A 9175-nucleotide genomic window follows, 5' to 3' on the forward strand; every position below is an offset into this window, starting at 1 on the left:
ACAAAAAGAGAAAACACAACCTTCATTGTTCCCCAGTGCTGGATTAACTAATTATTAATTTATTAAAATTAACTAGCCTCTAAACTTTTATTGTAAGTGTGATAAGTTTACTTCGTAAAATATAAATAGTTTACTTAGTCCTCTGATCTATTTATTTATTTCTTTTACCAATAATAGTAATCCCAATTCGATTTTGCGCCAATTTATAATATTTGATAAATTTAACCTTACTATATTACCATATATAAAATTTCCAAATATTATCTATTATAAATTCCATACTAATTTAATTACTCAAATACTTTTGTCAACTGTGTTATTATTCTCATTATTTTTAAGTTGGTAGCCCGGTTGGTACACTAAGCCTTAATTTTCTAAATATAATTTTACACTCACGTAAGCATTGATGTAACAAAACTTTATTTATTTATCTCGAATCCATATACTATATCTTGTTAAAGATTGGCGTTGGTAATTTAATATGATCTAAATTTGAGTCTGCATAAAATTATAATATATCCTAATAGTCTTTAGATTTTGCTATTACTGTAAAGTATCCTATTAATATATGAATTTATTTTCTTTTAATTCTACTATTACACTAAACATCGGAATACTATTATTACTACTTCATGTATATTTGTTTCATTATAAAGATTTACTGGATCATTTTGTTAGACTAAAGATAATTTCGATACAAGAATTCTAATAAGTGTCTTTTTATTTATACATTTTAAGTATTATCTTAACCGTCTAGTTCAACTACAAAACAACTATTCCTAATTTGTCATTAGTTTAATTTATAAAACTTGACCATATGTAAGTGTTAACAATTTTCCGTAGCGATTTAATCATAATCATTATTTTTCTTTATCGTTAAATACCCCCATTGACATTTTAGTTAAGTTAAGCTCAATATGATACTAATTGATAAATGCTAACTACTTTATCAAAATTATTATTACTTTGATTATCATATGTAATTACTATTATAATATTTTCTTATTAACATGGATGGTCGAACTATTATTCTAACTACACTTACAAATATTATTGAGTCCTAAAAATATTATTAACATTTATGTGATTAACTCTCAAATCCTCATCAGCTAAAGTTATAGGTGTACCCTACAACTTTTACTTCATTACATAAACAAACAACCAAACAAACAAATCAAATAATTCTTTTAATTATTGATAACTTTTAGTGGTTAAAATTTATCTCACAAACCTAACCCAGTTCTAAACTAATCAAGTTCACTAACTGGCACTGGCTATTCCTACTGTCACCCATATAAGATCTAATAGTGAGCTCTGATACCAACACTGTAGCGCCCCCTAAGCTAGCAGCTGACTAATCCAAGAGATTAACTAAATAAAAAGGCACTACGAATCTAATTCAAATACTTAAATATTCAATTAAGAAATCTACTACAAAACTTATCCCAAAACTAACCCCACTCAGAATATATATACATGAACTTCTCTCAAATGATACATATACAATAGTCAATTAGTTTACAGATACAATAAACAACATAATAAACATAGCAGAAGTTAACTAATTAACGGAGTCAACATTTGTGGATTTCGCTGCGCAACTCTGATCTGTCTCTGAAAACTGAAGTGGGAATAATTAACATTTAACTTCTAAGTAATCATAAACAAGATTAAGAAAAACAATAATGTTTTCTCAGACATTAAATAGTGACCAAGTCACTGAGATACACAAACAAGAATACAGACAAGCTCTTTCTTCAAACAATGTATACTATGGTTGTGCAATTCCAAACTCGCAAATCCACACCTAATCGTAAATATGGATGTCGACAATTCCGAACTCGCAAACTGTCGACCGATATAAGCATAAAAGCTGAATTCATGTAGGTATAAATACGAAAGAGGATATCCTCACAGAAGTAAACAAACATGTATATGGACAAACTCCTCCTTCAAACAATATATACTATGGTTGTACAATTCCGAACTCGCAAATCCACACTTAATCGTAAATATGGATGTCGACAATTCCGAACTCGCAAACTGTCGACCGATATAAACATAAAAGCTGAATTCATGTAGATATAAACGTGAAATAGCGTATCCTATATACCATAAGTGGAAATTCGTATTTCCCATAACAATTCAAATGACAAACAAACATTACAAGTCCTTTCCAAAGCATGGAAAGATTTACAAAATCAACATAAGTATAGTAATGCAATTTAAACAAAACATGGAATGCACACTAGACAATGCATGAGTTTTTCAAGCATAAACTTTTGTAAAAGAAACAATAATGGTTACAAAAGAGTCAAATGTATTCCCACCTCTTTTGATGACAAGCCACGCCTACCTCAAGATCCACGATCCACTGGTTCGTCCTTTGAATCGATCGTTGTTAATACAGACTAACTGTTAATCATATAAGAAGTCTAAGAAGCTAGCCAAAATGGCTCATACAAGAATCATACAAGTCTATCTAATTGCTCTAAGCCCATTTATGGTTCTACACTTCTTTATTATTCATCTCTTGCATATCTAAAGGTTTAACTAATCCAATTAGATTGATTTTATAGTCCATAGTTAAGTCTTATGAATATCTACAACTTTGTAGAATAAGCCAAAGGCTAATTCGAACCCAAAAGCTCCAATTCATCAACATAGGGTAACTAGTCCTAAGCCCAAGTCCACTAAACAAAACCGTTACTCTAAGGCCCAGTCCACCAGAGTCTAATTAACGGTCACTAACTGTCAATCTAACAGTCAACGTCCAGTCAAAGGTCAACGTCCAGTCAAAGGTCAAAGTCCAAGGTAAATGGTCAACAAGTCAAGATAAGTGACTTAGTGGGTCAAACCCGATTCAACCCGATTCGACTCAGTTAGATTAACTGAGTCAGCTAAGCAAGACGAGTCAGACTGAATAAATTCAGTCAGACAAACCAAAGGTTCTTACCCAACTACCTTTCTAACATCAGCTCAAATACAATTTCAATTTATATCTCTAAATTGATTTACAAAGACAATACAGCTTACCTACAAGAGCAGAAGCAAGCATTCATAGGGACTGCCATCAAGCCATGACTACAACAACAACAACACTTCCTTGCAACTCACAACCAACTACAGCCCCACCACCTACACCACAAACTCAGCACCAGTAATATTACTACCTTCAACAACTAAATACAATTTGATACTTCATTCTCACCCACAATCTGTATCATCTAATCATATACTAAAACTCTTGCAACTCAATCACGAGACTAAGATACAATCATAACACCATCTGCATTTACTGACTTCAATTCAGACAATACCTTCATCATTTCATACATTTCCTGCACTTTCATCTCTACCACCATTTATGTTTCCATTTCCATCTCACTAACACCAGCATCCCAAGGCTCCAATAACTGCAACTCCAGCTAGCCCTGCACTTGTGAATACAACACTAACAGTCTCATTTCTAAAGCCTTGTTACTCATAAACCACCATCACCAGCAAATCCAACTGTTCAAACACCAACACCATCCCTATATACCACTTCAACACCAAGCACATTCTTTTCTCAATCACCACCAGCAAATATAACTACACTTCATCTTAATCCAGTATTAAGACAACCACTACCACTACCACCAATATACAATTCCATAATTTTCCAGACCAACATAACTATTTCTTACTGCTAATTACTTCAACAGTGGCTCAAGCCTTACTGTAGACTTCTCACAATTCAACTCAGTTCATCTATAACAAACATGCACATACATCCATCTCAGTTTTAGTTCAATTAACAAACTCAAAAACTCAGTAATGAAGTAGACAAACATTACTCAGTAAACTAAGAAGAACAATTTACCTCCAATACTTAACCGGAAGTCTTCTTCTTCCTTTAATTGCTCAACACCAATCTTTTCTTCACTGGGAATCGAGAATTGAATTCCAATTCTTCTTCTTATTAACTGGATCTGTAAATTAACATCATAATCTTCGTCTTTACTTCATGTTCATCAAAACCCATCCATTAATTTCTCCTCAACCATCTCAAATCACATCTTCAATGAATTTCAGAAACTCATCTACTGACTTCTCCTTATTCACCTTTAATTGAATTCTAATTCGATTCTCTGAGAAACCCTAATTTCATTCCCAAACTTCTCTGCTACAGTTCGATCTCCAAACATCGATCTAAACCTTCAATTCATTCAACCCATTCATGAATTACTCGACTTCATCCTCAATTTACACAAACTTCAATCAAAACCAAATCTCAGAACCCTAACTCCAGATTCTAACCAATCTACCCTTTCTCCTGCTTTCCTTTCCAAACCAAAAACAACACGAGCACGAACAACCAAACTTTAGTGTTTCTCTTAAGTTTTTCCGATCTCAAAACTAAAATCTTATCACTGAAGAACGAGAGACGAAGAATAGGAGAAAGAGAAGAAGGAAGAAGAATAAAGAAGAAGAAAAGATTAACGAGTTTATCTCCTCATTGAGATAAGGTCGGCAAAGATTGATAAAGGCACCCGAACTGATAAGGGCATCTAGGCGGTTAGGATATAAATGATGACTCTACCCTTCGTAATAATCTGATGATATCTTCTTCGTCCGGTGTCCGAATGACACGTTCGAGTAATCCATTATGCGTAACTTTTCGAGATCTATTCAACGGTACTAATTTCGCATCCAGATCATTTTTAGATTAATTCTTATTAATTATCATTCGTGTTAAACTAATCGAGTTATTAATGGCTAAATCGATACTTGAGCGGTCTAATAGCGTTGACAAACTTGCGGGTCTTTACAGTCAAATCTGCGATTCCATGAGATGGTGATGAAATTATCATTTTATTATTCTGAATCCATGGTCCAGTCCGCTGCTGATTTTATGGATTGATAATAAAATAACTACTCATCTTATTACTCAGCTTCATGAATTATTCTCCACTGAATTTCATAAAATCAGTAATAAATACCTAACAACCAGGAATCTGTACCATCACTGTGTTAAGCCCCACAAAAATGGTGCGAGTGTACTCGACAAGGATGCACGACTGAGCACCCGGATGCACGAACGAGTGTCCAAAAATATGAAATAATGAGGAATCCTTTGCAAAACAGGAGAAAACAATAAATATTAATAAAATAATAAGAGACGCCCAGGGCCAGGCCCACCAGCCGGCCGGCCGGTCCTGCCCTAGCCATGGTCGGTCCGTGGCTCTCCCATTATTTTCCTTATTTTTTGTTATTTCGTGAACTCACGAAAACTCCTTGGTTTTAGCAACTTTCCTTGTTTTTGCAAAACTCGTGAATTCTCCATAACTTGGTGGATTCACGAAATAATATTATAAAATAAGGAGAGGTGTGCGGGATCAGGCAACCTAACCGTCCGGCCATGCCTAAGCCGTGGCCGGTCCCACACCTAAGCCGTGGCCGGTCCCACACCTCATAATCCTTAGCTTTTATAATTATTATTCCATAATCTCACGAAACTCCTCCGTTTCAACAAAAACCCGTGAATTCTCCATAACTTCGTGGATTCACGAAATAATATTATAAAATAAGGAGAGGTGGGCGGGACCGGGCAACCTAGCCGGACGGCCATGCCTAAGCCGTGGTCGGACCCACACCTCACAATCCTTAGATTTTTATAATTATTATTCCCTAATATCAAGAAAATCCTCCGTTTCAACAAAAAACTCGTGGATTCTCCATAACTTCAAGGATTCATGAAAAATAATAAAATAGGGAAAGTTGTGCGGGATCGGGCAACCTAGCCGGCCGGCCATGCGCTAGATATGGTCGGTCCCACACCTTGCAATCCCTAATCTGGCATAATTATTATTTTCCTCATTTCATGAAACTCCTAGGGTTGAGCAAAATTCATGATTTCTCCATATTTTCTCAAATATTGCTCAAATCACGAAAAACCAAAAGCCAACATAGTCACACGACCGACTAGCCTCTCAAGACAATTTTAATTATTAAAACACTTTTATTTTAATATTTTCAAAATATTAATGAATTAAGCATACATGTTTATTCCAACAAAAATCGAGAATTCTCAGTCAAGATGAAACTGTTCTGAAAATTCACGATATTGCTCGAACGTGCATCAGAAAATACTGAAACCCTTAGTATGGAAACACTGACACCACGGCAACACGTGCACGCCTTCATGACCGACCAGGGTCATTTATAGGGCTTGCACAATACCGGTCCCACATGTTTTCATAATTCTGACCTAATTTGTTCAATTGCTCATACTGGGCCCGAACTCTCTCCAACCAACGGGGGGATTCTCCAAATGACCAACAACTGGTCCCGTGACCACCAAGAGCCGGTCCCATACTCTCTTGGTTGGTCCTCATCTCTCATACCTAGGTTTTGTCACCTAATGCTGAATCCACATATTTCAATAAATGATGAAACCTGCATTTAATCATCTTTCTTTCACCAACTCTCAAACTGAGAACCCTGGTGCGTGCTCACTCGAGCATTGGGCATCACAAGGACGCTCATCATCCCATGTGTTCAGTCCCTCTTCACTCATGACCAATTTTCTGCAATTCACCAATTGTTGAAGGATTAATCAAAAATTAGGGTTTCGAACAAGCGCTCCACGAATCACCATTCTGAGCAAGTTCAAACACAAAATTATGTTGATTCGGTAATCAACATCCAAATTAATAATATTCGGTAATTCACCAATATTTTTGATTAATATTTTATTGGGTCACCACACCAGTAAATAATTCTTTGAATTGAGCAATACTTGCTCAGTTGCTCGAATATTGATCCAACCATCAATATTCGGTAATTCATCTGTAGTTTGTCGAATTGAGCAACACTTGCTCAATTGCATGTCAAATTACCAATATTAAGTATTTTGTTGAATTGAGCAACACTTGCTCAGTTGCACACCAAAATTATCAAATTCGTCGAATTGAGCAATACTTGCTCAGTTGATCGACAAACTCTCGATATTCGGCAATTCGTCGAATTGAGCAATACTTGCTCAGTTGCTCGACAAACTCTCAATATTCGGCAATTCGTCGAGTTGAGAAATACTTGCTTAGTCGCTCTAGTCAGTAATTCATTGACATCTCAGAGAACTACATGTTCAACCCATGAATCGCTGAGCATTCACCACTTATGCTCGATTCAAAAAAACTAGACTCACAGTCTAAATCATTCAACAACTGTACAACTAATACACGTCTGACTTGCAGACTCCACGATTCGTGGAATATCAATCACGTCAAAAATGGGGGATATCACTTAGGGTTTTGGTCTGGCGGTCTACGGCACGTGGATTCATCCACAATGAGAAATGTGTGTAAGTCGTGTAAACGGTTGAAGGAGTTAGTAAAGTAGTGAGTGCACGATCAGTCAAGTCTCCATACGACGTGGAACTGACTTTACCACGATCTCCCACTTTCCCACTCTTTCACTCAAGAAACCGTCACACTTACAGGGATCAGTGGTGCATCATTCTTGCAATATAAATAAGTCTAAATCGAGGACAACTCACGCATCTTCTGTAATGAAGGGATCTGTCCTTTTTAACCATGAATCTCACTCTCTAGCGATTTGTTCATCCGTTGTGTGTGTATGTTTTTGAGTTCATAGCCTCTAAAAACGTATCTTGTTACAGATCCACAAAAATTTCACAAAAAAGCATGCTCACAAAACGCCAAAATCTTTGTTTTATACTAAAACAACACTTTTTTAACAAAGCATATCTCAGATCTGAGAACCTTTGACTGACAGAGGAATCTTAGTGAGATTTTAAGGAAGAAAGATCTTCTAAAGCATTTAATAACCTTGTTTTTTCACGAGATCTGACACCCTTTTTTATTGGTTTTCAAGCTTAAGGTTGTCTTTTCCAAGGGTGTCATAAACATTTAATACCTGTCTTTCAGAGACATTATTTCAGTCCTTTTTCTGAAAAAGCTGCTTAGCCGTCTTCTGTGTCAGAGCATTAATTGCTACTTTTAACGAAGGTACCCAAGTAGCAGATTTCTTCGCTTTTTCTGTGACCGCGGGATAACAAAAGTCGAAGGCATGCAGAAACCAAATGACGTACCAACAATCTCACGACCAGCAATCATCAGAGAAAGATCCCAAAAGTCGTCTCAAGCAAATTAAAGGAATGAAGCAGAGGACAGACAAAGCGAAATATCAAGAAGAGCTATTGCTAACAAATCACCTATTCCTGCGGAAGAGATGAGGCAGACATCGGGAGTTCAACCAATCTACGACATGCAGTTACCGGAGCATGCTACCACTACAAAGCCACCTGCGGCCAACGCAGGGTTACCCAAAACCTTAGCTCATATGGGACGAGAAGGAGTGGAAAACTATGAAGATCCATCTGACAGCACCCCTCAAGGAGGTGGAACCCACAACGAAGATCAAATGGCGACACAGATAGCAGCTTTGTAACTCTGTAACAAGGAGAACGAGGATGCAATGCACGAAATGGTCCAAGAGAACCAGAACCTCAAAGGTATGCTATACATACAGATCGAAGGTTCCCAAACTCACCCTCCACCATAGAGGTGTGATAACGGAGCTATATTAGGAAGACGAAGGGTGGATCTCAACTCACCAAAGGTCAATCAAATTAAGGGAACCAGGAGAGTGCATCACGATCCAAACGAGATGGAATCGACATACAAGCCCTCTCAGTACTACTACGATAAATCATTTTCCAAAGATGCTCACAATGTGAACATGGTCATGGAGCAAACGGAGAAAATGAGAAAGGAGATACAAGGCCTAAAAAATGGCCACGCAGGCTCAAGACTAGAAGAAGTGCTCCAAGAAGCAACCACATCCCCACTATCTTTTCGCATTTTGATGGAACCCATCCCTTCGAAATGCACGGTACCTACGTTCCAAGCATAGAACGGTACCTCAGATCTCGCAGCCCACCTACGGTATTACACTCGTGTCCTTGCCCATTGGGAAAGAGATGAGGTAGTATTCTGTAGGTACTTCCCTGCAAGCTTAACGGGATCAGCACTAGCCTGGTATAACAACTTACCAGCAAAATCAATTGACTCCTTCGACCAATTGTCTACGGTGTTTTTGGAGACATACATGTAGAACAAATCAACAAAGGCAGGGTTAGATAGGCTATTTTCTTTAGCTATCGGAC

At 36.9% G+C, this 9175-nt stretch overlaps 1 long non-coding RNA gene across 1 annotated transcript; it reads right to left on the reverse strand.

Annotated features, from left to right (window-relative positions):
* Positions 1 to 2969: 2969 nt before the first annotated feature.
* Positions 2970 to 4506, reverse strand: LOC113303338. The gene is made up of 2 exons (XR_003337413.1): positions 3866 to 4506; positions 2970 to 3753 (listed from the first exon to the last, which is right to left on the reverse strand). It is a non-coding gene; the product is annotated as an uncharacterized LOC113303338 (long non-coding RNA).
* Between the last annotated feature and the right edge of the window lie 4669 nt (positions 4507 to 9175).

The sequence above is a fragment of the Papaver somniferum genome, chromosome 8 (assembly GCF_003573695.1).
Source record: "Papaver somniferum cultivar HN1 chromosome 8, ASM357369v1, whole genome shotgun sequence".
Taxonomy (NCBI): domain Eukaryota; kingdom Viridiplantae; phylum Streptophyta; class Magnoliopsida; order Ranunculales; family Papaveraceae; genus Papaver; species Papaver somniferum.